This window comes from Chiloscyllium plagiosum, unplaced genomic scaffold (genome assembly GCF_037043375.1).
Source record: "Chiloscyllium plagiosum isolate Xiang-an unplaced genomic scaffold, Cpla_swu_hap1 HiC_scaffold_48, whole genome shotgun sequence".
Classification (NCBI taxonomy): Eukaryota; Metazoa; Chordata; class Chondrichthyes; order Orectolobiformes; family Hemiscylliidae; genus Chiloscyllium; species Chiloscyllium plagiosum.
In genome coordinates this window covers 37858504-37876945 of record NW_028270186.1, presented here as the reverse complement: position 1 = coordinate 37876945, position 18442 = coordinate 37858504, and the positions used below count along the sequence as shown (strand labels likewise).

Below are 18442 nucleotides of genomic sequence, written 5' to 3'. Positions count from 1 at the left end.
ACTGGCAAGTCATTCTGTAAGTATTATTCTGGTAAGCATTCTCCGAATTGCCTCCAACGTATTCACTTCCTTCCATAAACAGCGTGACCGATAAGAATTAGAGCATTCAAGATACAAGCTCAACAGTGCTCTCTACTTTTGTGTTTAAATTCCCCCATGATAAAAGGAAGACATTTATTCACTGTCCTAATTACGTACTGCTAGCACTTTGTGATTCAGGTAATGTTACACTCTGATCCCGCTGCATGTCAGAGCTATGGAATCTCCGCTCTAACAAAACAAAATGCTTTTCTTCCAGTCAAAATGGACAACTTCACTTTTATCCACATAAATCTCTATTTGTCAGGCCTTTGACTACTCACTTAACCTATATTTCTCTATAGCGCCCCAATGTCCTCTGAAGTTATTTTTTTAGCATTTCTTTGTTATGTCAGCTTTATATTAATTCCTTCGTGAGTCATGGACTGTGAGTTAATACTTGAAAGATTTGAGCAGATACAGATTTGTTTTTCATAGCTGCTCAAGTTATATTATCCTAACCATTCTGAATTCCGGTTAATTCTCAGTTCCAAACAAATGGATACTATAAACTTCCACTGTATTATGTCAACCTTTTAGCAAAACAACAATGGTTGACTCAGATCCATGGCCTGTGCCCCTTGCTTTATGTGGGAGCTTAGGAACGTGGCTGACGCTCCAGACTCTTACACTTGCAAGAAGTGTGTCCAGCTGCAGCTCTTGTTTGACCGCATGGCGACTCTGGAGCTGCGGTTGGACTCAATGTGGAGCATCTGTAATGCTGAGGATGCCGTGGATAGCACGTTTAGTGAGCTGGTCACAACACAGCTTAGAATTGCTGAGGGAGACAGTGAATGGGTGACCAAAAGAAAGAAAAAGAGTAAGAAGACAGTGCAGGTGTCCCCTGCAGTCATCTCCCTCCAAAACAGGTATACCGTTTTGCATGCTGTTGGGAGAGATTACTTACCAGGGGAGGGCAGCAGTTGCATGGTTCATGGCATCGTGGCAGGCACTGCTGTTCAGAAGGGCGGGAAAACGACTCGTAGGACCATTGTCACAGGGAATTCTCTTGTGAAGGGAGTAGATAGGCGGTTCTGTGGCCGGAATGGGACTTCTGGATGGTATGTTGCCTCACAGGTGCTCAGGTCAGGTATGCCACCGATCAGCTGCAGAGCGTTCTAAAAGGGGAGGGTGAACAGCCAGTTGTCTTGGTGCTTATGGACACCGACGATATAAGTAGAAAATGAGATGAGGTCCTCAAAGAAGAATTCAGGGAGCTAGGAGAGAAGTTAAAGAGGAGGACCTCAAAGGTAGTGATCTCAGGATTACTACCAGTGCCACGTGCTAGCCAGCGTAGAAATAAAAAAAAAGACAGATTGAACACATGGCTTGAGAGATGGTGTAGAAGGGAGGGGCTCAATTTGTTGGACATTGGGACTGGTTCTGGGGCAGGTGGGACTATTACAAAATGGACGGTCTACATCTGAACCAGACTGGAACCAATATCCTTAGTGGATTTTTTGCTACTGCATTTGGGAATATTTAAACTAATGTGGCAGGAGACTGGGAACCAGAAGAGAAAATAAGTAGGCAGTGATGTGGACACCGGAGACTGTAAGAATTATGAAGATTGCATTCATAAAGGGAAGAGTAGACAGAGAGTAGATGAGCACAAAAAAAACTGGGAGCCTAAAATGCGTCTACTTTAATTCAAGGAGTATAGTGTGAAAGGCAGATGAACTTAGAGCTTGGATTGGTGCCTGGGAGTATCATGTCATTGCAATCACAGAGGCTTGGTTGTAGGAAGGGCATGAAGATTGGCAATTAAACATCCCTGGATATAGACGCTTCAGACAGGACCGGGAGGGAAGTAAAAGGGAGGGGTGGAGTTGCATTGCTGGTCAAGGACGATATCACAGCTGTGCTAAAGGAGCACACTATGGAGGCCTTGGTTAGTGAGACATTATGTGTGGAGCAGAGAAATCAGAAGAGTGCAGTTACACTGTTGGGGCTGTATTACAGGCCTCCCAACAGTGAGCATGTGGTAGAAGAACAAATAGGTAAACAGATTTTGGAAATATGTAGAGGCAACAGGGTAGTGGTGATGAGAGATTTTAATTTTCCCAGCATTGACTGGGATATACTTAGCGTCAGAGGTCTGGATGGGGTGGAATTTGTAAGAAATGTCCAGGATAGTTTTATACTGCAGTATGTCAATAGTCCGATGAGGGAAAGGTCATATTGGACCTGGTACTGGGGAACAAGCCAGAGCAGGTGGTAGAAGTTGCGGTGGGGGATTTCTTTGGGAACAGTGACCACAATTCTGTAAGTTTTAGAATACTCATGGATAAAGAAGAGAGTGGTCCTAAGGGAAGAGTAATAAACTGAGCCAAGACCAATTATATCAAAATTCGGCAGAAGCTCGGAAATGTGGAATGGACACAGCTATTTGAAGGGAAGTCCACATTTGAGACGTGGGATGCTTTGAAAGGTAGGTTAAGGATAGTGCAGGATAGGCATGTCCCGTTGAAGTCAAAGGATAGGAAGTGCAACATTCGTGAACCGTGGATGACAGGAGAAATTCTACGACTAGCCAAGAGGAAAAGGGAAGCATACATGAGGTCTAGGCAGCTAAGAACAGAACGGGCCCTGAAAGAATATCGGAAAAGTAGGACAAGTCTTAAACGAGGAATCAAGCGGCTTAAACCGGTTATGAAATAACTTTAGAGTGCAGAATTAAGGAGAATCACTAAGCATTTTATTCTTATACAAGAGGCAAGAGGGTAACTAGAGAAAGGATTGGTCCACTAAAGGCTCACGAAGGAAGGCTGTGTGTCGAACCTGAGAGAATGGGTGAGATTCTGAATGATTACTTTGCATCAGTGTTCACTGAGGAGAGGAAGATGATGAATGTTGAGATTAGAGATAGAAGTTTGATTAGTCTTGATCACGCTGACATAAGTAGCGAAGATGTGTTGGGAAGGCGAGTGGTTATTAAGGTGGACAAATCCCCAGGACCGGATGGGATCTATCCCATGTTGCTGAGGGAGGCGGGAGGGGAAATAGCTGGGTTCCTGACAGATATCTTTGTGGAATCCTTAAATACAGGTGAGGCGCCGGAGGATTGGAGGGTAGCTTACGTTGCCCCCCTGTACAAGAAGGGTAGTAGGAATATTCTGGGTCACCAAAGACGAGTGTGCATGACGTCAGTGGTGGGAAAGTTGCTGGAGAAGGTACTGAGGGATAGGATCTACTTATACTTAGAAAATAAATGCGTTTACTGTGATAGGCAAAATGGCTTAGTGCAGGGAAGATCGTGCCTTACCAACTTAATTGAGCTCTTTGAGGAAGTGAGCAATTTGCTAGATGAAAGAAGGGCTGTACATGTCATATACATGGACTTTAGTAAGGCGTTTGATAAGATTCCCCATGGTAGACTAATGGAGAAATTGAAGTCATATGGTGTGCAGGCTATTCTAGCTAGGTGGATAAAGAACTGGTTGAGAAACAGGAGACAGAGAGGAGTATTTGAAGGGAGTTTCTCGAAATGGTGAAAGGTGACCAGTGGTGATCCACAGGGGTCAGTGTTGGGGCAACTGTTGTTTGTAATATAAAAAAATGATCTGGAAGAGGACACTGTTGGTATGATCAGCAAGATTGCAGATGACACGAAGATTGTTGGAGTAGCAGAAAGCAAAAGGGACTGTCAGAGAATGCAGGAGGATATAGAGGGACTGGAGATTTGGGCGGAAAGTGACAGATGGTTTTCAATCCAGACAAATGTGAGGTAATGCATGTAGGCAAGACTAATTCTAGAGCGAATTATACAATGAACGGAAGAGCCTTGAGAAACGTTGTTGGGCAGAGAGATCTGGGAGTGCAGGTCCATTGTACCCTGAAGGTTGCTGCACAGGTGGATAGAGTAGTCAAGAAGGCATATGGCTTGCTTGCCTTCATTGGACGGCGTATTGAGTATACGAGCTGGCAAGTCATGTTAACATTGTACAAGACATTGGTTCAGCCGCACTTAGAATTCTGTATACAGTTCTGGTCGCCACATTATCAAAAGGATATGGACGCCTTTTGGAGGGTGCAAAGAAGATTTACGAGGTTGGAAGGTGCTGACTATGAAAGAAGGTTGAGTAGGTTAGGTTTATTTTCATTAATAAAAAGGAGATTGAGGGGGGACCTGATTGAGGTTTACAAAATCGTGAAGGGTATAGACAGGGTGGATAGAGACAAGCTTTTTCCTAGGGTGAAGGATTCAATAACGAGAGGTCACGCTTTCAAGGTGAGAGGTGGAAAGATTAAGGGGGATACACGCGGCAAGTACTTCACACAGAGTGTGGTGGCCGTTTGGAAGGTGTTGCCAGCAGAGGTGGGAGAGGCAGGTACGGTAGATTCATTTAAGATGCTTGTGGACAGATGTAGTAGATGGAGAGCAGAGGGATACAGATGCTAAGGAATTGACCGACAGGTTGAGACAGTACATTTGGATTGGCTCAGACTTGGAGGCCAAAGGGCCTGTTCCTGGGCTGTAAATTTCCTTTGTTCTTTTTTGTTAACTTATACATTCCTTTTCATATTGTATTTATTAGAAGGTGAGAGGTTGGGAAGTGCTTTTGCCAAAAAGGACCGGAATGTCCTTGGTCAGACATCACGAACAGAATTAATGCAAAACATCCATTAACCAGGACAGGAAATGAAATGTCAGCCTTCATTACAAAATGAATCACGTGTAGGAATTGTGGAGTGTTGTTGAGGCAGTATTTCGCCTATTGTGGACAGACTTTCTGACCTTTCTAAATCAATGGTCTCCTTGTCACAGAGGCAGTACAAAGCTGTTTTATCAGAATAATCTCTGGGATGATGGTAACATGAAGAGAGTGTGAAGGAATGGACTTCCATATGAAAAGAGTGTGTTTGTGGCTGTCCATATGACAGTGACCGGTGTTGCCCTCGCTCTAACTACCATCCTTGATAGTGTCGGGCTTGGTATCCTCACCTTGCACGCGGGAGTTGAGGGTGCAATTCTCTGCGGCAGAAAACCATAGAGTTTTGGAGCAGAAAGATGTGAAGCTCCGGTCCTCGGAGTTGTTGTTGGAATTTTCAGCGGAGCTGTGAAGAAGGTTTCCAGCCTTTTCCTCCCCTTTCTCGATGACATTCTCAGCGCTGCTGAAGCTCATGTGAAACGCTGCGGTCCTGTGAGTGTTATGAATTGAATTAGTTTCAATCAATAGTTTCCGCTTCCGATTGTTGGGGTTTGAGAACACAAGACCCAAGACCCATCAAGTGCAGGACAAAGTATTTGACGAGATTCCACCAAGGGACTGCAAGAAACAATATATAGGAGAAAGAGGCTGACAACGTGCGAGCTGCATTCATAAAGTTCATCTAGTCCGTAAATGCCACGGACAGCTGTTCCTCATATCCTCACAGGACACTGAGTATCTCTGATCCCGGGAGTTGGAACTGGGATTATATGACCGTCAGCAGCACTGGTTACTTCCTTGTGTGAAGTACCTCCTGATGGAACACATGTAAAAGTCTATTGCTCATTGAGAAATACACACAAAATAGTAGCCCAGAGCAGTATTTCTGTTGTGTTTCTGGTGCTGCTCTTGACATGCCCTACGACACTGTACTTTTTCTGTAGATTAATTGAGTGCTTCTATGATCGTATTGTGGGCAGTAATCTGCGTTTTAGCTTCAATAACGCGCGTCTGAAGCCCAGGTCCACCAATGTCTTTTTTTCTTTCTCTTATCATATGCAATTACAATATAGTAAAGAATCAATTAATATTGGAAGATGATATTCAGAGGCGTGCGAAATGCCGAGATTTTAGTGATATTTATGCAATGATTAGAGATTCCCTTGACTCAGGAAATAAGGATGTAAAATGTGTTTTGTGCCAAGATAAGGAACAGTGAGAAAAGAAGTCAGTAGCAGGTGTAGTTGACAAGCCCACTCGCAGTAACCAGAGTGAGAAATAATACGTACAAGAAAAAGTACTGTGTGTGAGCGCTAAAAGATGGCAGTAATCATGGGTGATCTTAATTTCCCCTCTCCCACTCCCGGTTCTATTGTAAAGAATGTTTGGAGAACAATAATCAATAAAATACGTATGTTCCATAGAACAAGCTAAGCCATATCTTGGTCATCGATTACTTTACAGGCGACTTAGTTTCCGTCTTTTCTTGGAAACCATCTGAACCACACTTTTATTGGGTTTCTTTCCATATTAATATTAGTCTGTCTTTTGATTATTCCTAACAAAGTGCATGACCTCACACTCACAACATGAAACTGCAAGATTTCTCCACTCACTCATACTATCATTATCTTTTTGCAGTTTTGCACGTCCTCATCAAAATAAGCCCGCTCACTGATTGCGTATCGGCAGCAGAACTGGACACATTTCACTCTGCCACTTCCTTCAAGTCACTCAGACAGAGAAATCATTGAAGCCCGATGACTGACCATTCTGGATTTCACTAATTATATATTTTCAACTTGTATACTGTTCAATAATCCCGATGCGGTGACTTCTTGTGAGTAGACAGTGGACAGTTAATGCTGATTTATTACCCAACACCGTGAACTCTCTCAGTGTGCAATGATCTATTATATGGCTCCCAACTGAGTATTTGACAGAAATTCGAAAGGACTATACCGAACAGCTCCCTTGATCAGCTCCGCTGGTCATGTTAGCAAAGAAATCTGGCAAATTGGCAAGTGTGATTTTCCTTTCAAAATGTAATGTTGACTCAGCTTGAGTGCAAACATTTCTACCTAAAGTTGTGTTTTTACTCATTTTAAATGGTGTCTAGCATTTTCCAAATGACAGCAAAGACATTAGAGCAGATAGGAGCAATTTAGTCCATCAAGTCAGCGACAGCTTTCAGTGATATCTCGGCTTATTTGTATAATCCTCAACTCTACTTTTCAGCCTTATCTCCGTGGTCCTTGATTGCGGACTGACTAAATAACTGTCTATCTCAGCCTTGAAGGTACCCATTCTTGACAGACCTCTGTTGGATGCATTTCCACAGACTTGCTATCCTCCAAAAGAGAGAATATTTTCCTCACGTCAGTCGAACATGTTTGACCCCATCCGCTGTGATAAGGCCCACTGGTCCCACATCTTCCCAGGTGTAAATCAGAGCAGAATAAACACCCGAAGGTCGGTCTTCACTATACAGAGCCAGCTGTGAGTATTTGAAACATTTTCATATCTTGACCTCTGATGACACAAACAGACATGAATTGCACATTAGATTTGCCAAAAGCGAATTTTGTTCAAGATCACATAGAATCATAGAGTCATCGAGATGCACAGCATGGAAACAGACACTTCGGTCCAACCTGTCCATGCCGACCAGATATCCCAACCCAATCTTGTCACACCTGCCAGCACCCGGCCCATATCCCTCCAACCCCTTTCCAATAATTTGCCCATCAAAATGCCTCTTAAATGTTGCAATTGTACCGGCCTCCACCACATCCTCTGGCAGCTCATTCCATACACGTACCACCCTCTGCGTGAAAACATTGCTCCATAGGTCTCTTTTATATCTTTCACCTCTACCCCAAAACCTATGCCCTCTAATTCTGGACTCCCCGACCCCAGGTAAAAGACTTTGTCTATTAATCCTATCCATGCCCCTCATAATTTTGTAAACCTCGAGAAGGTCACCCTTCAGCCTCCGACGCATCCGGGAAAATAGCCCCAGCCTGATCAGCCTCTCCCTGCAGCTCAGATCCTCCAATCCTGGTAACATCCTTGTAAAGCTATTCTGAACCCTTTCAATATTCACAACATCTTTCCGATAGGAAGGTGAACAAAATTGCACGCAATATTCCAACATTGGCTTAAACAAAGTCCTTTACAGCTGGAACATGTCCTCCTAACTCCTGTACTCAAGACTCTGACCAATAAAGGAAAGCCGACCAGACGCCTTGTTCACTATTAACCTACCTGCGACTCCACTTCCAAGGAGCTACGAACCTGCATTCGAAGGTCTCCTTGTTCAGCAACACTCCCTAGGATCTTACCATTAATGGCATAAGTCCTGCTCAGATTTGCTTTCCCAAAATACAGCACCTCGCATTTATCTCAATTAAATTCCTGCTGCCACTCTCAGCCAATTGACCGATCTGGTACAGATCCTGTTGTCATCTGAGGTAACCCTCAGTAACTCAGCTGGCGATGAAAGCACTGGACCAATACAACAACGTTTTTATTTTCTCGATCCACTGCTATGTTTATTAATCTCTCTGCACATGAAAATGGATCCTTTCCATCCACTTTAATGGATTAAATTCCCTCCAGTGTGGCCCTTCGGCCCTACCAGTCCACACTGACCCTCTGAAGATTAACACACCCAGACTCATTTCCCTGTGAGTAATGCACCAAACACTATGGACAATTTACTACGGCAAATTCACCTGACGAACACATGTTTGGACTGTGGAAGGAAACCCAGGCAGACAATTGTCTCTCATCAACGCGTGAAGATTTTGGGGAAATATTGACATTTGAGAGCGGAACAATGTTAAGGAGGCAAACATGGAAACCAGTCTCCAGCTTTGTGGATCTTCAGAAACTTTTTGGGAAGTGGAATCGGAGGGGAATGAGCAAGGGTGAACTGTCGGACTGAGCAGAAACAGTCAAGACAGCTTCCCCCTCTTTAAGGGGGCGGGACATTAACTCTGATGTTCTCGGGACACGAACTGATCTGAGATATTGAAGGATTTCTTGTTTTTGTATATGAGGACTCTAGGACATTGAAAAACCTCGGGCCAGACAAACACTGAGTGGCTGGAACTCAGACTGTCCTGGTTGTGGGAGAGAGGCTTCCCAGTGACATGGGTACGCCTGCAGTGAGTGGGATCAGACTGTTCCTAGGTCTCCATAATGAGCGTCCCAGGCTTTATTTTGGAAAAACACATCTGATAAAGGTCAGTTGTCATTCTGGGAAGACTGAAGTTGAGATTCAGTAACCGCTTACTTTGGAGGATCGTGTGATGTGCTGGATTGCATGTGTCAGCGCATTAGTCTGCTGAATGAAAGATAGCTGATTCAAGAGCCCCCAGGGCGATAGCGATTGCTGCCCTTAATGCATCTGTTTGCTTTGCTGCACTGTTTCGGTTTCTAATGAGGTTAACAGGTATTCTCCAAATGGAAACACTATTCTGTGACTAACCACAATGACATTTCCGCATTGCTGTCAAGACTAATGTCAAGAACTGTGACTTGTGGGAATCTGAAACCAAAAAGAAACTGCTGCAGAAACGAGCCAATTTGGGAGTACCTGTGGGAGAAAACACAGCGCTGATGACGTTCTGAAACATTGCCTCTTAACGTCTCTCCAGAAATGCTGCTGGACCTGCTGAGGTTTTCTTGCAAATTCTGTTTTTATTTTAACTGAATGCCCATTCCATCCATCAGGATGATGCAGCCAGCCTCGCCACGCACCGAAATTTTACACGTTTGGAAGCTGCGAAATGATTGGATTCAAACAAACCCAATGATGATTTACTCTTCCTCAGCTCCACAAGGAAAGAGACCTGGAAAGTGAATTGCACAGTGTCGTCCTGTCGTCCTGGAGGAATGGTTAAGGCAATGGAATTGAAATTCCTATGGCTTAAACCATGCAGCCTCGAATCCTACTGATGACGATGGAGAACTGCCAATAATTGCGAAGGGAAATTGCTCCCTAACTTCGACTGGAAGAGTCAGCTTAAAAACAAAAACGGGCAAATCTGCAACCCACTGCCTGTCAGGGTGCAGCAAGCAGAAGTTTCTGGAGAGATTTGAGACGCATTGAGGTGTACACTTCTACCACCAACTGCGTTTGAAGCTGTGAGCCAACTGTTGGAAAGTGAGACGAGAACAGTCAGGGACTTGAGTTCGACTGGTGCAAACTTGTTCAGCTGAAGTGCATTTACTGTGCTGCAGAAATCTTTGACATGGTGCGGTGAGGTGGTCGGAGAAACTGGCAGATGTGAAGCACGTTAAACCGGTCTCATCCTGACATCTCTCCTGCTCTCGGGAGATTTGTCTGTCTGTCCACCTGTGTGGATGAAAATGAGGATGATTTCCTCAGGGCGATTACCGTACAGTGTGACCACGTCAAAGTTCAGTCCTATGATTGTGTCATTTAAGAGCACGGTGAGTATCTCATTAAAATTAACCCTGGAAACATCAGAACCTGCAAGGTTAAGTGCCTCATGCTGGAAACTGGGACTGGGTTGATGAATATCCGGTCTCCCGCACTGCAGATAGGCGGAAAGGCCTTTTCCACGCTGAAAGGAATGGAAGAAAGAACGAAATTGATGTGCAGCTAAAATGATCACGAATGAAAAACTAAAAAGGGATTCATTATGGAAACATGCAGCGCCATATTTCAATTTCCCTGGAAGGATTCAGTACTCTTACAGCTGTGGCAATGGGAGATTTCCTCTGACGGGTTATCTTGTTGACAGCCTTCCCAAAGCAGGGAATGTTGTATGGTGCGAGCAATTGATGGAGTTTTGTCACAAACAGTATTCAGACTGGCGTAAAACAAATAAGTGCGAATCCTGGAAATCTGAATCAACAACAGGAATTGACAGACAAATTCAGCCGGCCTGACAGCATCCGTGGACACAAAAATATTTATTTTTTCATATCGACGGAATCAGGTTACTTGTGCATTTTATTGTTTTAATTCCTGGGTAATTGCCAGTTTCACTTCACGAGTCAGCATACATATCAGAATCTCTCATTAGCTGACATACGTCATCTGAAAAATGAAAAATGTCATATGGCTGTAATGCTGTTGCTGTTCCCCTGAGTCGGTGAAAGTCTGGCCTTACTCATTACCTTTATCTTCTCCTTTCTGTCCATGAGCAACAACGTTGAATGGAGAGCTTCTGTTTTCAGTGCCTACCTTCGTATGCTTATCTATTTGTCTCCCTTTGTCTCTCTGTACTATCTCACTCTCTTCTACATTCTCCCACTCTCTTTCTGTCAATATCCCTCAATTTCTATTCCTACTCTTGGAAAAGTCTAAAATTCGGTGACAGTTTGAGAGTATACCTGTTTCGTGGCTTTCTCCGCCTCCCCCCCAACCCGCCCCATCCCCCACCGCCCCGCCCCGGCCAGAGTGTGCAGAACTGGGCTCACAGTCTCCAGGTAATATCTCTGTCACTTAGGTCTGAGGTCAGGCGACATTTCTTCACTCAAAACATGATCATTTACAATTGTAATTAGAATTCATTACCGACCAGAAGAAAAGCAGTTTCACTCCAATTATAGGATTTCAATGACGTCATTGCAGTTTGCCTAAAATTAATGAATGGCGACAGCAGACAATGAGAGCTGTCATCTCGCAATGGATGCGTTATTCCCACAACATTTCCTGGCAAGTCTGCAGTGTCTCCTGCCTCACTTCATTATTTAAAAAAAAGACTTACTCTGACAGCGAGAGACTAAAAGTAGAAGCGATGGAGAAATCATTGTTAAACAGAGTACAGAATCTCGCCGTTGGATGAGCAGGATAGAACATTGACTAATGGGTCCACAGCAGGCGGCTGGGCTTGGTATCACCAAATAACAACGGGCTGAGCTCAAACACAAGAAGCATGCTGAGCCCTCACTGTCGCGATATTGGATCAACAACACGGCTTTTACAATAAGTTTATGCAATGGACTTTCAATGGTCGGAACATTTCAGAGCATTTAACACCATATTCGCCTGGTTATTACCAGATGCTTTAACTGACAACGCCACATACGATGATCTTCAAATCCATATGTGCATTTAATTAACAATTTGATCACAGTAACTCTGACTTCCTTGCAGTAATAAAGCTGCTCGATGAGAATATATATCAACCTGCGCTTATGCAGGAAAGAACAGTTCACAGCTGGTCTTCCTTCAGTGAAAATACACCGAAAGGGGCAATCTCTTCTTGCTTTGCTTTCAAACTATTGCCTTCCTCTCTGTAATCTGACAGGGTAAAGGGGATGCGTTCATCCTCTCGGGGCCGATAAAACGCGTGAATATGCACAGAGGGAATTTCATACCAAAGATCAGGGTAATTGTGATGAATTTACCAGGAGTGGTGTGTGGGTCGGTGTTAACAGTGGGTAGTAAGGGCTAACCTATTAGCACTGACATTGAGCCTTGAACCAATAGCATCAAACTCAATTCTTGCCTCACGTCTCCCAGTCATCATTGACTTTCAGTTTATCCGACTCCCCCTTCGAAACTTCTCACTTGTTCCCGAATACTTTCGGGTTTCCACTTCGAAATTGCAGCCGTTTGAAACGAATTTCTGGAGTATGAACGTCACTCTTTGGGATCAGCTTCACTGCCCATCCATAATTACTCCAGAGCTTGAGATAGTAAGTTACTTCACAGAATCGTGGAAGTACTCAGCACAGAGATACATCCATGATGTCGCTCGGGAGGGAGTTCCGAGAATTAAAACAAACGACATTGAAGGAACAGTGAGATAGTTTCAGCTGAGAAAGGCAAGATCCTTAGAGGCGATTTGTGGTGACAGGTGTCTCGTGTATCTGCCGCAATTATCCTTCCAGTTGGATGCGATCAATCACTGGATTGATTCTGGCAGATCCGCGTCTGTGCTCTGTGTGGAAGCAGGAAATAGTTTTCATTCAGATAAACCAAAAGAAGAGAAATAAATCTTTATTTCCTGAATGCGAATTGGATCCATGTCTGTGCGATTCAAACTCAGACTCTGAAGCAGGGACTCCACTGATGCTGACAATAACCCTTGAACTAACCTGTCCAAACTTTTGTGCCTATTTTCTTTCTCCCCACATTTTGAAGCACCAGTCCTTGCCGTGAGTGGTGAAGGAGCTAACTCCTCCCTCGCAGAAACACAATTGGGGCCAGAGACCCATATATCTGTCCCGCAGCGGGTATTGCTTTGCTCCGAACAGACCGGGTTTGCTGTGTGGGACTGAAGCTGTGTTCGATCACACACAGACGCGGTGTATCAGCTGCCAGCAGATGTGGAGAAGGTTGGGGCGGATTCAGACCCATTCTGGGAAATAGACTGGATCCGGAATTCAGGGGAGCTTAGTGTCACAAACAGAAAACTGGAGAATTGGGTTGGGAACAGAAGATGGGAGTGAGTTCCTGGATCAACCAGCTCTCTGTTCTGTGGGCGTTTGAATTCCACGTTCGACCAGATCACATCTCAGCCACACGAAAACCTCACTATCCTGCCCCACCCCACCCCTGTTACTGACAATAAACTGTTCAGTACGTAAACCCACGTGCACGCAACAGCATCATTTTCCGAGTGAATTGGGAAAAGTTTAGGGAGAGTTCCGTTCGGGTTCATTCAGAGCATTCTAAATCAGTTACTTTTTTTCCAGCACTATTTGACATGGAACCGTCACTCTCAATCCCCCGAGCTTGTGGCCGTTCGCATTCCACGGCTCTGGATATTTTGGCTGGTGCATGGTTGGAATGGAACCTCACGTTTTGAAAGGGACATTGTTTATCGTATATTCGGCTGAACTGATAAACGTTCTGGCACCTCTGGTACAGTGGAAACAATTTTCACTCAGAAACCAACACATGATCAAAAACAGTGGTAACAATGTGTCAACAAAATCTCCAACAGCGAGCGAATGCGCTCTTGTGTGGGGTTGCAACATTGCAAACTGAATGGAGAGCTGTGAACCTATTAACAGATAAAAGTGCCCCTCCATGAAACTGCATTTGCCAAGACTTCTCCACTCACTCATACTATCGATACCTGTTTGCAAAATTCCACATCCTTATCACAATATGCTCCCCCACCTATTGTGTATCGCAGCATTTCACTCTGCCACTTCCTCCAAGTCATTCGGTCAGATAAAACATTAGATCCGATGACTGACCTGTCTGGATTTCACTAAATATATCTTTCCAACTTGAAAACTGCTCATTAATCTCGATTCGGTAATTTCTGTTAAATAGACAATGGACAGACAATGCTGCTTTATGACCCAACACCGAGAACTCCTTTATTGTGCAACGGACTTTTATATAGCCCCTTATTGATTGCTTGCTAAAATTCAAATGAACTTTACTGTGCATCGTCCTTCACCAAGTCTGCAGGTCATGCTACCAAAGAAATCTGTCAGATTGTCATCGTGTGTTTTTCCTTTCAAAAATGATGTTGACTCAGTCTGACTGTAATCTTCTCTTCTAAACTTTCTGCTGTTCTTAATGTGCAATGGTGGTTCACATTTTCGAAATGACAACAAAGTCATTAGAGCAGATGGAAGCAATTTAACCCATCAAGTCAGCGACAAGTTTCAATGAGATCACGGCTGATTTGGTTAATCCTCAAATCCCCTTTCGGCCTCATCTCTGAGGCCCTCGATTCCCGAAGTGACCAAATGCCTATCTTTCTCAGCCTTGCATGTATGCAGCCTTGACAACCCTCTGTTGCAAATAACTTCACAGATTTGCTAAACTCTGAAAGAGAAAATATCCTCCACACCTAAGTCTTACATAATTGGCCCCTTCCGCTGTGAGGAGGCCTTCTGGTGCCACATTATCCCAGGTGTATATCAGAGCAGAAAAAACCCTCAAGGTCGGTCTGCACTGTCCAGTGCCAGCTCTTAGTGTTTGCAGCATTGTCTTTTTTGACTTTTGAGTGAACAAATAGACCTAAATCTTCTTCAAAAACACTTCAGTGGCTGTAAGTTCGCTGGCAGTGTAGTGCGCTAGAAAGTCGAGTGCTTGATCACAAATATATCACTCTCAAAATGTTACCTCTGTTTCTCTTTCCACAGTTACCGCTGCACCCGTCGGTTTTCTACAGCATTCTGTGAATTTACTGTGCACAAGTGCTGCATTTCATTAAATTCCTTCAATCACAGTCCTCTGGACACTGACCCTGTTCAGTGACAATACTTCCTCCTGATCGTCAATGTGCCAATCCCCACCGCTCCCTCCCCCATCAAGATAAACAGCTGCATAACATCTTCAGTTAACTCTCTTGGCTCCAAAGAAAACCTCGGGAATCTCGCTAAATGCCAGGAAATCTCGACCCTGGACATGGTGCAAGGCAGAGGAGTGTTAAAGAGATTTTGGGAAAATATCAATTGGTAGGTGGAAAAAAATGTAAAAGAGGCAAAGCATATAACCCAGTCTCCAACATTGTGAATCTTCAGAAACTCTGTGAGAAGTGAAATTCAAGGAGAATGAAGAAGGGTGAACTGCCCAAATGAGCAGAGACAGTCAAGACCACTACCCCTTCTTTAAGAGGACAGACCATTAACTTTGATGATTCTCGTTCCCCGACATGACAAATACAAACCTCATCGAGACTCCGGGACAATGAAAAAACTCGGGACTGCACAAGGGACAAGAAGGCTTGAAGGGAGGTGGCCCCAGTTGGAGTAGAGTTGGTGCTCAGTGACATGGGTGTGTCTGTCGTGGACGGGATAAGACTGTTCCCATGCGTCCATAATGAATGTTCCAGACTTTATTTTGGAAAAAACAAAACTGATAAGAGGACACTTCTCGGTCCGGGAAGGACAGACTGAAATCCGTCACAGCCTGCTTTAGATGTTCGGGCAAGGTTTTAGGTTGGAAGTTTCAGCGTATGAGACCGTTAAATGAAAGGCTGGTGGTTCAAGACCTCCAAAGGCGACAGCGATCGTTGTTGTTAAAACATCTGTTTTCTCTGCTGCAGGGTTTCTTGCTTCTAATGGGGGCAGGAAGATGTTCCTCAAACGGAAAAGTTCCGTGTGAAGAACCACAAAGAACTTTCTGCAATGGTTTAAAAGTGCATGTAATGAACTGTGGCCTCTGAGCATCTGAAACAAAATCAGAAACTGCTGACAAAACTATCTGGTTTGGCAGTACCTGTGGGAGATTATTGAGTTCTGATGAAGTTGTTAAATATTGTCCACGATTCTCTCTGCATGGATGCTGCCAGACCTGCTGAGTTTTGTCGTGGAAAAAGTCTGGAGAATCACCAGGAGACGTAGAGAGTTCTTCAAGAAGTCGGTCTGTTATTTGCAAACGAAAAACAGTGACACCGAGAAAGCAGATTCTCGAATGCTCTCGAACTTCATTGTCCATGGTTTTTTTATACATTTTTCCCATGCTTTGTTTGCTTATCAGCATGTCCAAATATATTAATCAAAGGACCTCACACTCGCTACACAATAAACCAGTGATGTTAGTTCCCATCATCTCTTTAATTGTTCATTCTACTTAACGTTATTCTCATGTGACGGTTAGATATTTAATGTCAGCTTTCGCAACAATGGTCTTTCATTCCAGACCCTACTTCATATTTTCCCGATGCCATAATTAGTTATTTATTGTCAATAATCTCAATCAGGCTGACTCTATTAACTATTAATTAGATATTTAATGTCATGTCCCAAATATTTATGTTCCCAATCGAGTCATAATGATACTTAACAGGAAGCCTAACTTTACTAACTGTAATCTAATCTCACCATCGAGACCTTTCAGTGTCAACCTTTCTTTGCTAATTGGTGTGAGAGAATTCCACTATTCTTATCTCATCCTGCATTCTACACACCCCTTGCAATAGATCGCCAGTGGGGTTCATGTTTTAAGCCTTCCCTTGCTTTCATGCTTTAAACCTTCCCTTGCTTTCATGCTCTTTATTTTCCATAATAACATTTTGTCATTCTGACCAAAGGCAGTCATTCCTGGCACTGGATTTACTAACGTTGAATTGTCAGTGATCATAGAGGACTGTCCCTGTAGTTCTGCTCCCGACTCTCCACCTCCCGCTCTGTTAGTAACCTCTCAGTCTCCTGGGAATTGCATTGTTCCCAATTTTGCCGGATTCCAGGCCTTTAACCTTGGCTGAGCAGACAGTCGATGGTCTGAGGAATATCATTCCCAAACGTCTCATGTCCGAGGTAATAACAATTAATAACGATGTCTGTGCATCCTCCTCTAATCTGTAAAAATCATTGTTGCGGACTGTAGGAACATTTATTGACCGAAATTGAGGAGGTTGTGAACCAGATCAAACTCCTATGAGTTAAGAAGATGGTCTAGATCCTTTTTTCTTTTCCCCTGAAGGCAAATGTACGGCAATGCAATTCAATTGGTGAAACCTCCAGGCTTGAACCGAAATACAATTTACTTCGCACTATCGTTGTAACACAAACAAAAAACAAAGTGTGGACTAACCTAACTCTATTAGAAAACTTAACAAAATGAAATATCATTTAACTACGAACCAGCCAATGTTCGAATATCGTAACATTGCATAAACTACACAAATCTGGCCTTCCTGCTACCGGAATGATATTGTGAAACTTGAACAGATGAGAAAAAGGTATAATGTGATGTTTGTAATTCTTAAGCTTCCAAATGGTTTTGAGGTGCGAATGTATTTTAACCTTGAAGAAATTTGATGTATTTAAACCTCCTTCCTGTCCACGATAGAAGCTGTTGAATCCGGTCCGAATTTCCAGGGGCTTCTGTAATTATTTAAGGTTTCTGACGACAGCAATCTCTCACTTTTCGTACAAAACAAAACGAACCTTATGTTGCGAACAATATTCAAATAAGCAATGGGAAGCAGAGAGGAAAGCTTTCGAGCAACGCTGCCCGGATTGTCATGGCAATTTACAGGAACCATCGCCATGAAAACCCTAAAGCAACCTGACAAATCCGTTTCGCCACAGAATGCAACGTTGGTGCTCAAGACTTTTCCTTGTAAAACCACAGGAAAAGCCACAACACTGCGATGGCCGGGAATCGAACCGAGGTCAACTGCGTGGAAGGCAGCTATGCTCACCACTACACTACCACCGCGCTTGCAGCTAAGCTCTCCCTTTTCCGAAACACACATAACAAGGCCGTGATAGTCACCAACTGAACTGGGGCTGAAAGCAAAACAAGAAATTGCTTGTCAAACGTCAACAGGTCTGAAAACACCAAATCAGAAGCCTTCAGCCCTTAAGAACAATCACTGGATCCAAAAGTTTCAGTCCTCACAAATGCTGCCGGACCTGCTGAGTTTCCCAGCAATTTTTGTGCTGTCTCTCAGATCTGCAACATCTGCAGTTCTTCGTCAGATATAAAACAAACGTTGACCCATTGAAGGGGTATTTGATCAGGTGATTGTCTTCTTCATACACAGATATAGATGCGATGGAGTATAGGATCATAAAACTCTTACAGTGTAGAAACAGGCTGTTCGGCTCATCATGCATCCCACCAAGTCTCACCCTCTACGCTATTCCTGTAACCCCACATTTCTCATGGCTAACCATATAACCAACACTCACCTGGACACTATTGACTATTGAGCGTTGCAAATCCACCCTAACCTGCGCATCTTTGGACTGTGCGAGGAAACTGGAGCACCCGGAGGAAACTCACACAGACACGGGGAGAATGT

The 18442-nt window shown here is 43.8% G+C and overlaps 1 non-coding gene across 1 annotated transcript; it reads right to left on the bottom strand.

Moving 5' to 3' along the window:
• Positions 1-17781: 17781 nt before the first annotated feature.
• trnag-ucc (transfer RNA glycine (anticodon UCC)) lies at positions 17782-17853 on the bottom strand. The gene has a single exon. It is a non-coding gene; the product is annotated as a tRNA-Gly (tRNA).
• Positions 17854-18442: the final 589 nt, after the last annotated feature.